At 35.7% G+C, this 13,171-nt stretch overlaps 1 long non-coding RNA gene across 1 annotated transcript; it reads right to left on the reverse strand.

Annotated features, from left to right (window-relative positions):
* Positions 1 to 10,784: 10,784 nt before the first annotated feature.
* Positions 10,785 to 11,911, reverse strand: LOC141711141 (uncharacterized). Its single transcript, XR_012571234.1, has 3 exons — positions 11,677 to 11,911; positions 11,467 to 11,589; positions 10,785 to 11,328 (listed from the first exon to the last, which is right to left on the reverse strand). It is a non-coding gene; the product is annotated as an uncharacterized LOC141711141 (long non-coding RNA).
* Positions 11,912 to 13,171: the final 1,260 nt, after the last annotated feature.

A 13,171-nucleotide genomic window follows, 5' to 3' on the forward strand; every position in this document is an offset into this window, starting at 1 on the left:
ATAAACAAAACTGACAGTGATGGCATAATTGTAAGGAACAAGGCAAGGCTGGTTGCAAAAGGATATTCTCAACAGGAGGGAATTGACTATGATGAAACATTTGCGCCAGTTGCTAGGTTAGAAGCCATAAGGATATTCATGGCTTATGCTGCTCACAAAAAGTTTACTGTCTTTCAAATGGATGTGAAAAGTACTTTTCTCAATGGAGAATTGGAAGAGGAAGTATATGTTGAACAACCTCCAGGCTTTGTAGATTCCAAACATCCAGATTATGTCTACAGGCTTGATAAAGCACTTTATGGACTTAAGCAAGCTCCTAGAGCATGGTATGAGACTTTAGCTCAGTTTCTTCTGGAAAGTGGATTCAACAGAGGAACTATTGACAAAACACTGTTCTATCTCAACCATGGCAAGGACTTACTTTTGATTCAGATTTATGTTGATGATATTATTTTTGGGTCTCCAAATGACAAACTTTGCAAAAAGTTTTCCAACCTAATGCAGTCAAGATATCAGATGAGTATGATGGGAGAACTTAGTTATTTTCTGGGCCTTCAAGTCAAGCAGAGTGAAGAAGGAACTTTTATTTGTCAATCTAAGTACACCAGAAACTTGCTGAAGAAATTTGGAATGCAAGACTGTTCAAGTGCATCCACTCCCATGGCCACTGCAACAAAACTGGATAAGGATACTGGTAATTCAGTAGATATTACTGATTACAGAGGTATGATTGGCTCACTTCTCTATCTAACTGCTAGTAGACCAGATATCATGTTTGCTACCTGTCTTTGTGCAAGATTTCAAGCAGATCCAAGAGAACCTCACTTAACAGCTGTAAAAAGAATCTTTAAGTATCTTAAAGGAACAGCTGATCTAGGATTATGGTATCCTAGAGAATCAGATTTTAAATTAATAGGTTACTCAGATGCAGATTTTGCAGGTTGCAAAATTGACAGGAAAAGCACAAGTGGTAGCTGCCAATTTCTTGGAGGCAGGTTGGTTTCTTGGTATAGCAAGAAACAAAAGTCAATTTCCACATCAACTGCAGAAGCAGAGTATATTGCTGCAGGAAGCTGTTGTGCACAGATTCTCTGGATGAAGAATCAGTTACTGGATTATGGGTTAACATATTTCAAAATCCCTATTTACTGTGATAATCAAAGTGCTATTGCTATGACAAGTAATCCAGTTCAACACTCTATGACAAAGCACATCAGCATCAGGTACCATTTCATCAGGGAACATGTGGATGAAGGTACAGTGGAATTGCATTTTGTTCCCACAGATCAACAAGTAGCAGATATCTTCACAAAACCACTGTGTGAAGCTACCTTTACAAAATTGGTAAATGAACTTGGAATGATTTCAGGTTCTTTCTCTAAATCTGCTTAAACTTGTTCTATGTTATCAGACTTTATGATCAGTATTTACAGAATTAATCTCTTTGTATATTCTGTGCAATAATTGATAAATGTTTTTAAGTACTGACTGTTGTCTGATATATATCTCTTAACTCTCATAAGTGATATATCTGTTTAAGTAATCATTCTATCCTATGAGAATAATTGTGCTAGATACTGACCTACTAGTCTTCAATAAACAAATGATCCCATGAAAGAAGTAATTATTTCTGTGGAAATCTTATGACACAAGCAAATTCTGATACTTGAGCTTAGTTTAGTTTACTTTATTCATCTTACTACTAAGTCCCAAATTAGAATAATGCTACTCATCTGTTTAAGTTCTGATTCTAGTAAAACTGCTGAATGTACTAAGTGCTGATAAACCTCACTTATCAAAAGAAGAAGAACAAGAATCAAAGAATAATATCAGGTACTCCTTTGAGATCTAGAGTAAAAATGTGAAAGGGACGACCCAAGTGCATTGCTGGTATTAAGTAAATATGCATTAGAAAAGCAAAATATTTTCTTGGTGACTTTTCACACTCTATGATTACTGGAGAAATACTCTGATAATAGCATAAATTCTGATAAACAGTCGTGACTCACTTACACTGAGAAGCCACTGTAAAATAGAATTTCAAAAGATGCATAAAATTAGCACAAAAACAGTTGAGGTGGACTCATGCATGAACTCATTTATCAGTAGGTTTCAGGATAATGACAGCTCTTTAGCAAAATTTTAATTATGACTTATTTCTAAGATGTACTGAAGTAGATCAGACTTTACTCTTTATTAGTTATTTAGCTTAATGCACACACACATCACTCCATATGAATGATGAAATTTCTGTGGTGGTCTATGTTATTTTAGATAAACAGTCATTGTGTCATTTTTGCACAAATTCTGAGGACAAGTTCTAGTTACACGTTCTGATGATTAAGTTCTGACGTTCATAACTAAGAACTTGTATGAGTATTTACTAAGATAGATATTCCTTGTTCGAGTTAAGACATTATGTTCTGATGACTGTTAAGTTCTGGTATAGGTCTAAGTTCTGATTTTTCAGTCTAACTCTTTACTTGACTTATCTGTGAGTAAAATTTGGTAACAGTTTCAGATTAATTTTGAAATGTTGAAGTGGAAGATTAATAGTCTATGGTTAAAACATAATGGCACTCGTCCTTGAACAGTTCACTCTTGTTACATGTGCACATTCCTTTTCCAATGACTGTTATTCTTTTTCAAAGTCTAGGGAGACGAGGTAGAATTAATTCTACCTGTCAGCATTAAATATCTTTGCGTCTCTTGGCATTCTCTTGCCTATATACACAGCCACTTCACATTAGTCTTTCCATCACATTCTTCTCACACACTTATCCTCCTTCTTCTGTCAAAAACACAATGGTTCGATACAACATGTTTTTGAACACACAAACCTTCACAATGGAGCTCAGTTGTGCCGAGTGGCAGCAGGAGTGGCATATAACAGCCATTCCTGAGGAGATCTGGGACTCTGTCCCACAGGAGGTGCTGGCTCACCTTCTATTCTTCGAGATGGATTACCATCGCCATCTGGAGCGCCTGGAGGAGGAAAGGCGGGAAGCTATCCATCAGCAAGAGCGAATCATTCGACTTGCTATCTTGTTTGTCGAAGATAGGAAGAGGAAGATGACTTAATCTCGTCTTCTTCCTGTTCTTCTTCATCCTCAGCTTTGTCAGGCTTCTTAGCTAGGACTAAAGCTGTTGACGTTAGGATTAGAAGCTTACGGAAAATCTTGTATTGTTGTAATTTCTATTTCATATATGTATCGACTTGATATATTAATGAAAACTGTTTTTACTTCAAGATTTTGTCTCTGAGTTATTTTATCTTGTGTTGTTAAATCCTGCTTGATATTCTGATGACCATTTAAATTTTGTCTTTATTTAAGTTCTGATTTTTTGTCAGCACTTATTCATCGAAATTATCTTGGTCATTTTTAATATGATTCATTTTCAGAATATTAATGTTGCAGTGAAAAATAATTCAATCAGTGCTAACGGTTTTAATTTTGAATTAAAACTGTGTCTCTTGATAACTGAAATGGTTTTTCCTTGAAACAAGGCAACTGGGTAAGTAATCATTCCTGTTTTCTCGAGCCCAGTAACTATCCGTTATTACTGCATGTCTGACAGGTGTCCAACGGTAACATTTTTTTTCAGAGTATAAGAACAACAGAGAGAAGATTTCTTTAATCTTTTATTTTCTTTATACTTTATCTCTCTTCTTACTTTTACTCTCTTTCTCACGTTGGTTTTTCATACAGACATTATCTCAAACACCTAACAGGCATACTTGAATTTCAATATTTTTTCACATGGCACCAAAGGATTTAATCATTGATGGAGCAAAGTTTGTTCCAAACAACTATGCTGCAATTCTTGATCATGCTGAAGCTCCATCTGGATTGCATTTTGTGCAAGATCTTCTTGCACATAGTGAGGTTGGGTATGCCTTAACTCAGCCTGAATTATTTTCAAGTCAACAAGTTCTGCGGTTCTGGAGGACTGGAGTTTTTGATGATGGTGGTAAATGAGGAACTCCCAGTATTATCTTCCAAGTGGGTGATTCATCCTATGTAGTCACTCCTGGTACAGTACGAAGAGCATTACATCTTCCAGAAGATTGTACCTTCTCTATACCAGAGGAATCAGAACTTCGGGGGTTAATGACTGATTTGGGATATGAAAAGAGTCTGACGAAACTTGGACAGTTGAAATGGGCTAATATCAGAAGAGAATGGAGTTTCTTCTTCGATTGCATCACCAAGGCTTTTGGCAACAAGTGTTCAAATTTTGATGCCATCCCAATTCTGAGTCAGCACATCGGGTATGCTATTATCCATCAAACTCATTTTGATTTTGCAACTGGAATAATTGGTTTTATTGGGGATAGGATGACAGAGGATCGAGATGTTGTTTATTTTGCTAGATTCTGTCAACTTATTTATACGTATTGTACTGCTGAACCCCAGTTAGTCAGCACTCAAACCCCACCTTTTAAGGTTGCAAAAAGATACTTTAACGACCTGATAAATGCTGACACAAAGAAATCAATGGTGAGACAATTACAGATTCCTCAGTTTGTGAAACAGATTCTGGTAAATGCTGATCCTGCTACTTACAAATCTGTTTACTCAAATGTTCAACCAACTCACCATAACCAAAATCCATCAACCTCAGTCCCTACCTCTCATTCTACTCAACCTACCCTCAGAACTTATCTCAAATCCTATCTCTCCACTTCACAGACTGCTCAACCTTCTTCTTCAGCACCTACTGTGAAGCCTACATCCTCTAAGCTAAAGAGAACAAAGACTGTTCCTCAAACATCTCAAAAGAGGAGGAGGATCACCTTGAGAGATGACTCAGATTCTGAGGAACCGATTCCTTCTTCAGAACCTGTGGTAAATGAAGCTGAGAAGGCAACTTCTCAGAAGGATTCTGCAATTGGGGGTTCTAGGCTTCTCAAGAGGCTTAGACGTATGACGGTTCCTGAAACTCCCAAGGAATCCAAATCAACAAGGAAGTACAAGAAACAGAGGGCACAAAGGCCAGTTTGAGATGATGAGGAGGAAGCAGCTAAGGAAGGGGATCAGGAATCTCTGATCTCACAAGACAAGGAATTTGCTCCAGTCACTTCTTCTCCATCAACTCCATCTCAGGAACCTGTATCTAACAAGGCTAATTCACCTTCTATGTCTCTTGTTGGTCCAGGCACAAGTGCTGAAATTGATATTCAGAACCTGGTTGTGCCTGAAATACTTTTCTTAGAAGCTCCAACAGCAAATAATCCTTCCACAACACCTGTTACTGATGCTGTTCAAACTCCTGAGTTATCACTAACACCTTCTCTGCATCAAGATGTTGATGATCAGATTTTAGGTGAGCATCAGGATATGGCTGTTGATCAGAACTTAGTATCAGATCAGCAATTAGAGGATGTTGATGCCTCCATTACTACTCACACGGTTGTCTTATCAGAAGATACTGATTCTCTAAGTTCTGATGCTGCAAATGTTGGAGATACTGGTGAGGCTGCTACAACTGTAGATGCTGATGAAGCAGGTCCTTCAGGACATACTCCTCCAATGACTCTTCCTAAGTCTGAACTGGTAAAGGAGTTTGTTATCAGGGATGCACCAGTACCTTGGAGTGAAACTCCTGCAGGTCAGGAGTGGACTAAGGAATGGAACTCAGTTTCATGTGTTCCAAATGCTTTACATCTTGCTCAGCACTTGACTAAAGCTGATGAAATGTTACATTCTGATGATTTTAAAACCCAGCTTAGAGTCACTGCATTGAGTACTAAACATCTACAAGGTCTTCATTCCAACACTCATGCAGAGCTACACAAGATTCAGGAGAACTTTATCAAACAGGAACAAGTTTGGAAAATTGATAAGAAAAAGTTCTTCCAACCTACCATTGACAGGGTTGCTTATATTGAGAAAACTCAAGAGAAGCAACAAGCTCAGATCGATCAAATTCTGACAAATCAAGCTTCTCAGCAATCGCAACTTACTGAAATCCAGACCTCAGTGGAACTACTTATCTCTCTTTTATTACCTGCTGATGCCAAAAAGGGGGAGAAGGTAATTAAGTCCAAATGCAAAACCAACAAGTCACTGCAAGGAAAGGATGATAGAAAAGATGACCAAGGAAACTCTGGAATGGGTAGTGGTCATAGTCAAGGTAGAAGGTTTACATCAAGACAAGCTAGTCACAGAACAAGTTCTGATACTGGGAAAAGAGTAAGTTCTGCTGCTGGTAAAAGGATAAGTTCTGATGAACTTCTAGATCTTGATGAGGAAATGTCAAGACAGTTATTTCTTCAAGAAAATCCAGGGATGGACTTGGAAAGTTTAAAGGAAGAAGAAGCCAGACTTAAATCAGAGAAAGTCACATCTAAATCTGAAGCTTCTGGTAAAAAGTTACTTCCAAAACCTAAAGGCATTGTGATCAAAGAAAGGATACATACTGAAGAAACTTTGGCTAGATCACAACCACAGATAGATCCAAGATCCAAGGGTAAAGAAAAGGTTGGTGAACCTATCAAGCCTTATGTACCTCTTGAGGAAGAAGAAATTACTGATTGAAAAGATGATCTTGCTCTGACTTCAAGAAAAGTTCTTAAAACAACCTCTGACATGGCTCAAGTTGTTCAGAGTCAAGAAATTGTAAGTTCTGATATTCAGAAGAAGCAAGTAACCTCTGACAGTGCTCAAGTTAACTTGATATCAGAAAATAAATCTAAAACACTCCTACCAGGATTCACTAAAGCAAAACAGACTCAATCTTTGAAGACTACTCCAAGTGGTTTTGAAGCAAGAGTAGTTACTGGAAAGGAAGCTAGAGATAAAACTGGATTGGGAAGTGCTGATGAAAGAAGAGTACACAACACTACCGATGATCCAACTTCCTTGAGTGAACCAGGTATTGGAGCAACTCCTGAGAGATTGAATCAACTAGAATCTGTACAGATGGTTTACCATACCTACTTGAAAGAATACATCATGTTGTATTTCATGATAGATGGTAGGGTTTATCATATAAGACAAAATGCCATTCCTTTGAAGTATTTTGAAGAATTGGAGCATGTACTTTTCTTACTTCAAGTGGATGACAGAATAACAGAGACTGCTGCAAACTACTTAAAGGAACAGATTCAGAGACAGAAAAGGCTTTATTCTGTTAAGTTTGACAGCAGATATGTTCCAAAGTACAGAAATCACAATGGTGATATTGTTGATATGAAGCCTAATACTGCACAGATCAGAACATATCTTGGTATTAAGGGGCTTGAATTCAATCTAGAGTCTAACAAAGCTTATGTCATAAGACTAGATCGGGAGTTGAGAAAAGCAAAGATTAATGATCTCAGAGCTGCAATATTTCAAACTGGTGAAGATACTGCAGAGCTTAAAGATGTCAAACGGAGAATGATTGATGAACTCAGATATGCTGAGAATTGTTTGTTGAAGAATTATCTCAGAACAACTCCTGACATCAGAGAGATCAGAAAATGATGAAGCCAAGTTAAAGATCTACAACTACTTAAATTCTGATGTGTATACAGACCAAAGTTGTTATCAGAAGTTGAATTGGTAAAAGCTTTAAGGATTGTAAGTTGTAGTTATCTTGTCTATTTCTCATGCATTTGTACTTAATGTTTTTGACATCATCAAATATCTGTTAAACTTGTATATTTTGCTAATTTACAAGTTGGGGGAGATTGTTAGATATATTTGATAATGTCATGGCTAATATGTTTTATGTTTAGATTTCAGATCTTATTTGAACAGAATAAATCAGTACTTAACTGATCAGTACTTATACTGGACGACAGAACTTAAGGGATATTAGTACTTATGTTATCGGGAGATAAGCATCAGGAGATAGATATCTGAACTTAAGTGCTGAAGGACGATCAGATAAGGACAGTAGCTGATTAAAGTTAAGAAGATCAAGATAAACATAAGAAGAGATATGCATGAAGAAGGAATTCCGTGAAGAATGGAATACTTGGAAGAAAAGATATCTGATTGATATATATTAGGAAGCAGAATTATATTCCATATCAATTAGCGATTATCTTGTAACTGTGTAGTATATAAACACAGACATAGGGTTTACACTATAAGTGTTATCATTATCGAGAATATTATTTATTGTAACTCTAGCAGCTCTCGTGATATTTTGTTCATCACTGAGAGATAACAGTTCCAGATTGTAACAGAGTTTATTGTTTCAATAAAGTTTGTTTTCTGTTACATAAGTTCTTGAAGTTTGATTTGATTGTAATAAACACTGTATTCACCCCCTCTACAGTGAAAGTGTGACCAATACATCATCTGGAACTCCTTGATAAATAATGGCCAAAGCCCGCTTGTCAATCTTATCATCCACAGCGGCGGTCATCTGAGAATCCTTGGGCTCAATTGCTTCCCACACGCCATGAGCCTGCATAAAGACCTTCATTTTGAGGGCCCATACGGTGTAATTAGTTTTTGTGAGCATCAGGTAACTCAGGCCAAACGAGCTCTCCTTGTTCTTATTTGTCATCATCTGGACCGGGGCCGTGGTTGTCTCTTGTCTCCTGTGCTCTGATACCAAGTGTAGAGATTTAATCAACACACACCTTTGAACACACACACACACACCTTTGAACACAATAAACACGCACACTCTAGTGTATATTTAAACTGGGAATAAAACAAGCTATATTATTCATTATTTAGAGAACATAGTACAGGGATATATATATAGAACGACACAGCTGTGAAAGCTAGCAATCAAGAGCTAAAAAATCGGGAAGTACCAAACAGACTCAATCAATCTCTTATCAAGTCTGTACTCCCTTTATTCATTCCTATAACTACGTTGCCCATAGAACCAAATCCATTTTCCCCCTTGACACACGCTATTAATAATACTATCTAAAAATAAACATGTTTGGATTAAAGGAAAGTCCAACAAATGTACCCTCTCACTTCCTTGAACACTCAATCAAAAAAACCAAACACTCTCAGTGGGGATTGATGGGTACTAAATTAAGGTTCTAAATTAGCTTCTCATTAGAGTTAGAGCAAGGGGATTGTAATTAACATCTTGGAGTAAATTAGGGTTCTAGTAATTAGGGTTTGTAGAAATTGGGGATTTCTCTCAATTGGGTTCGACAATGAGAGCTTGTTATTAGGGTTCGAGCAAATGCTTTCTTCTGAAGAATTTGGGTCTTTTTTCTTGTTCAGTTCAACATGTATGCTCTTATTTTATTCTTTGATTTGTGTGTATATCTTCTTGTGTGCTCATGTTTGTGAGTATATTTGTTATTTGTTTACTCTTATCTGGTCTCTTATTTGTTCTCATATTTATATATGTTCGATTCATATTTATCTTCTATGATTTATGTTCCTATTTATGTTCAACCTAAACATATGAATTTTTGTCTCACCCTTGTTGTAGTGGTCGAATTATTAAGATTTTAATTTTCATGGATACTAAGAGAGGCTGCAATCATATTAATCGGCCGCTTCAGATAGATGTGATGTCCTGTCAGAGTTTAAGGTGGAAAAAGTCCTTAATGACTGCCACATATGTTGCATCTTTTGGTTTAGGTATGTTTATTAGAGGAAGTGAATTTGTATTTGACTTATTTTAATTAATTCTGAAATTTTATAGTTTAAAATTAAGAATTTTGATATGGTGTATTTGCTATATGTTATTTTATTTGCTTAGACGTAACGGGATAGATAATAACCCTTCTTGAGAACTCAATTTCCACTAGCTCATCATTGATCACAATAAGCTCATAATTGATCACTATAAGCTTTCAAAGTGTCCAAAAGGATACCATTCATGACCTGGTATCACATGGTAGTCTTCTTAAGGTTACTAGTGAGATATTCAACTTAGAATCTATAGAGATTCAGAAATTCTACAAAATTCAGAAACTTTGGTTTATTTTGACGTTGTCTTTTAATAGCCGTATGTACATTATTGCTTGAGGGTCAAAAAATGAAAGTTATAGGTATTTGTCTCGAAATGAGGCCTGTATAATATTACATTTACCATATTTGCAAATTGTGCGTTATAAGTGAATTACTAAGGGTATAACATGTTGTTCTAGAAAATGCCACTACAAGGAAAACCGGCTCACACAACGGTTTTTGCCCGTTATCTGATACCCTGAAAAACCGTTGACTATTGAGCCGCCGTCTCTTACATGGATCAGACAACGGGAAAAAACTGTTGTGTGAATGAGCACAGACAATGACCAGAGTAGTAAACCTGTTGTGTTACATCCAGAATAGACAACGCATTCTTGTAACTTATATTGTAAACATCTGTATTAGTCAAGTGTTCTGGAAACGGTTGTGTAGTGTGTCCATAATAATATAAGAACAAAACAAGTAATACAACTCTTATTGTCCTCAAATGGTTGTTCTACATATCAACACACAACACAAATGAATTAAATAGCTCTTGTAGTAAAATTCTACAGACAACACTTGCATTTTATTTTGTGTTGTAGGAACTCTTTTCATACAAGATTTGTCCTGTTTCTTGTGTTGTGTGATTTAGTTTCACACTTGTCTTTTAGTTTACAATGTGTTGAGTTAGTGTTTAAGACATGATTCTTTTTATAACAAATGGTGTTGTCTGAACATAATTAGTTTTATAGAGAAGGGTTTTTTATTCAGTTTGGTATTGTGCGAAAGTCAATATAACAAGCTTTTAGTTTTTGAAATTATTGTGTGAAACAAACTATAACAATGTTTTAACTGGATAACTTACGGGTTAAAATCCCCTCAGATAATGGTTTCCAAATGCAATGCAAATAAAGCAACATTGTAAAATTAATATGCCATCAAATTTAAAATCCAAAGAAAAACCATTGAGATTACAACCAAGTCATCACCATTACACTAGCAAACAACCAACCCTCCATTACTCCAGCAATCAACCAACCATCCATTACACCATTTCAACTAAAAACCAACTAAGTATAACCAAGTTCTATCTTAAGAAAAATAAGACCATTCGAGTACATGTACTTCGGGACTCTATATTGCTTGTTAAAACATATAAAAATGAAAAATCTGAGTTAACTTTCTTTAGAAATTCAGGTGACATTTACATGTGCAAACACACATGACGCTTTCTCTAGTATACGCACTAATATGCCAACTATAAATACCTTTTTTGCTCAACTATATCCAACTATATTTTCCAATGAATTTTTAGCTTTTGAATCCCCTGTAATAGGTTCATATCATCCATAAATTTTGATTCCCATGGCTTGAAGATTAATAATTGATTTTCCTATGGTTGGCAGTTGTCCAAGACATTCTCGTGGTCTTTGCTCTCGGGTCTTGTTTTGTCCTGCAAATTCCAATAGAGAAACAAAAACATTAAGCTCCTCATGACTAAAACTTCCTCTCTTCATAAATTCAATTCCATGTATCAATTTATGCAAATAATAAAATACTTCAGGTTTAATTTAAAACAAAAAGTTCAAACCTAATGATCACTTTTACAAAATCCATTTTCTTCTAGCAGTTATCTTTGTACAGTTCACACAAGAATCTTCAATACACTCTTCAACGATACCAACTTGGCAATCTTTGGTTAGTCAAGTTCAACCTGCAAAAAAAGTATATGTTGTTGATACACGAGAGTTGTGTAACCTTCTATTTTATTTTGTATTCACACAAGACAATTAATAAAGACCTCCACCAAATCACAAGATTCGACCACACCTTCTAACCCATCACTCACATCTTGTCTTCTATGTTCCTGGTGTGGATGTTGGCTTCCAACAAGTATCATCCTTTCTATTGAGACAATACCCCTACAACAGTTGCAACTCTAGATAACTTCTTTCCCCCTCTAGCAACAATCTATACATGGGCTTGGTTAAACATATCAACAAAGTTTATATAATCTCTCTGCATCCCTTTCAAACTTGTTTACCAGGTACTACAAACAACTAATAGTTTGATAAAAATAGAACAAAGTTAAGATACATGCATTCTTGAATCATAGTACTTACAAAACCAATAATTTCTTAAATCAATCATATAACTTTGTTTAGAATAGACAGCATGAAAATTTATTTAATCTGAAGCAAAAAATATTAATTAAAAGCAATAAAATCAAGATAAGAACAAATCATATATTAAAAGCATCCAAAAATCAAGAATCTATTGAAACAAAATATGTGAATTGAGCAATCATATAACTAAAACTTATCCAGCAGCTAAAAAAACATACATACACTGATAAGAGTGAGCAATCAAAAATTAATTAATATCATAGGACCACCTGCGAAATGGATGAAATAAAAATTGCAGTATAAAATTACATGACATAACAAATTAGTAGGTTTTTAATACTAATACATTAATTGAACATATGAGCTCCTTTAATAATATATGAAAAGAATATAAAACCCAAGGCAATGAAAATAAAATCATTTAAAAAAGAAATAAGACAAGTGTATACCTTTAACCCAAAAATCGAACTAGGGTTTGCGTTTGAAATCGAGCTTTTGAATAACTCGAGTTAGGGGTTAGTTTCTAAGATTTGAATTGGGGTTTGGGTTTGGATTTAGAGAGGTGAGAGGTTAGAGTAAATTGAGGTGTTAAAAATTAGGTTTTAATTACACATGGTGTGATGGAAAGAGAGGCCGCATAGGAAGTTCAAAGAGAGAGAACATGAGAGAAAGGGAGTTACAGCTTAGAGAGGGAGATGGACTACCATGTAAAGGGGAAATGAGTGAACAAAAGATGGGGAGATAGAGAGAGAGAGAGATCCATGAGAAGGGGGAGTTGGGACAGAAAAAATGGGGAGATGGAGAGAGAGAGTAGTGATGAGAAGGGAGAGTTGGGAGAGAGAGAACAGGGAAAATAGAGGGGTGAGAGCAGAGACCGATGAGAATGAGATATAAACGGGGTTAACAAAATGGGGGGAGATATAAGGGGGAAATAAAATTTTCACTTGGGGGCAAACTAAAAATAGAGGAGATGGAATGAAAAAATGGCCTAAAAAGTGAAATTTGGGTGAAGGGGGAAATGAAAATTTAAACAAGGGGAAAATGAAAAAGTGGGGTTTAAGGTGAAATAGGGGTAAATAGATATTTTTTTATTTATATGTATTATTTGATAATTTTGATAATTTTACTTTATTTTATAAGAAGATAATCAAAATTAATATATCTTAACAC

Source organism: Apium graveolens, chromosome 3 (genome assembly GCF_009905375.1).
Source record: "Apium graveolens cultivar Ventura chromosome 3, ASM990537v1, whole genome shotgun sequence".
Lineage (NCBI taxonomy): Eukaryota > Viridiplantae > Streptophyta > Magnoliopsida > Apiales > Apiaceae > Apium > Apium graveolens.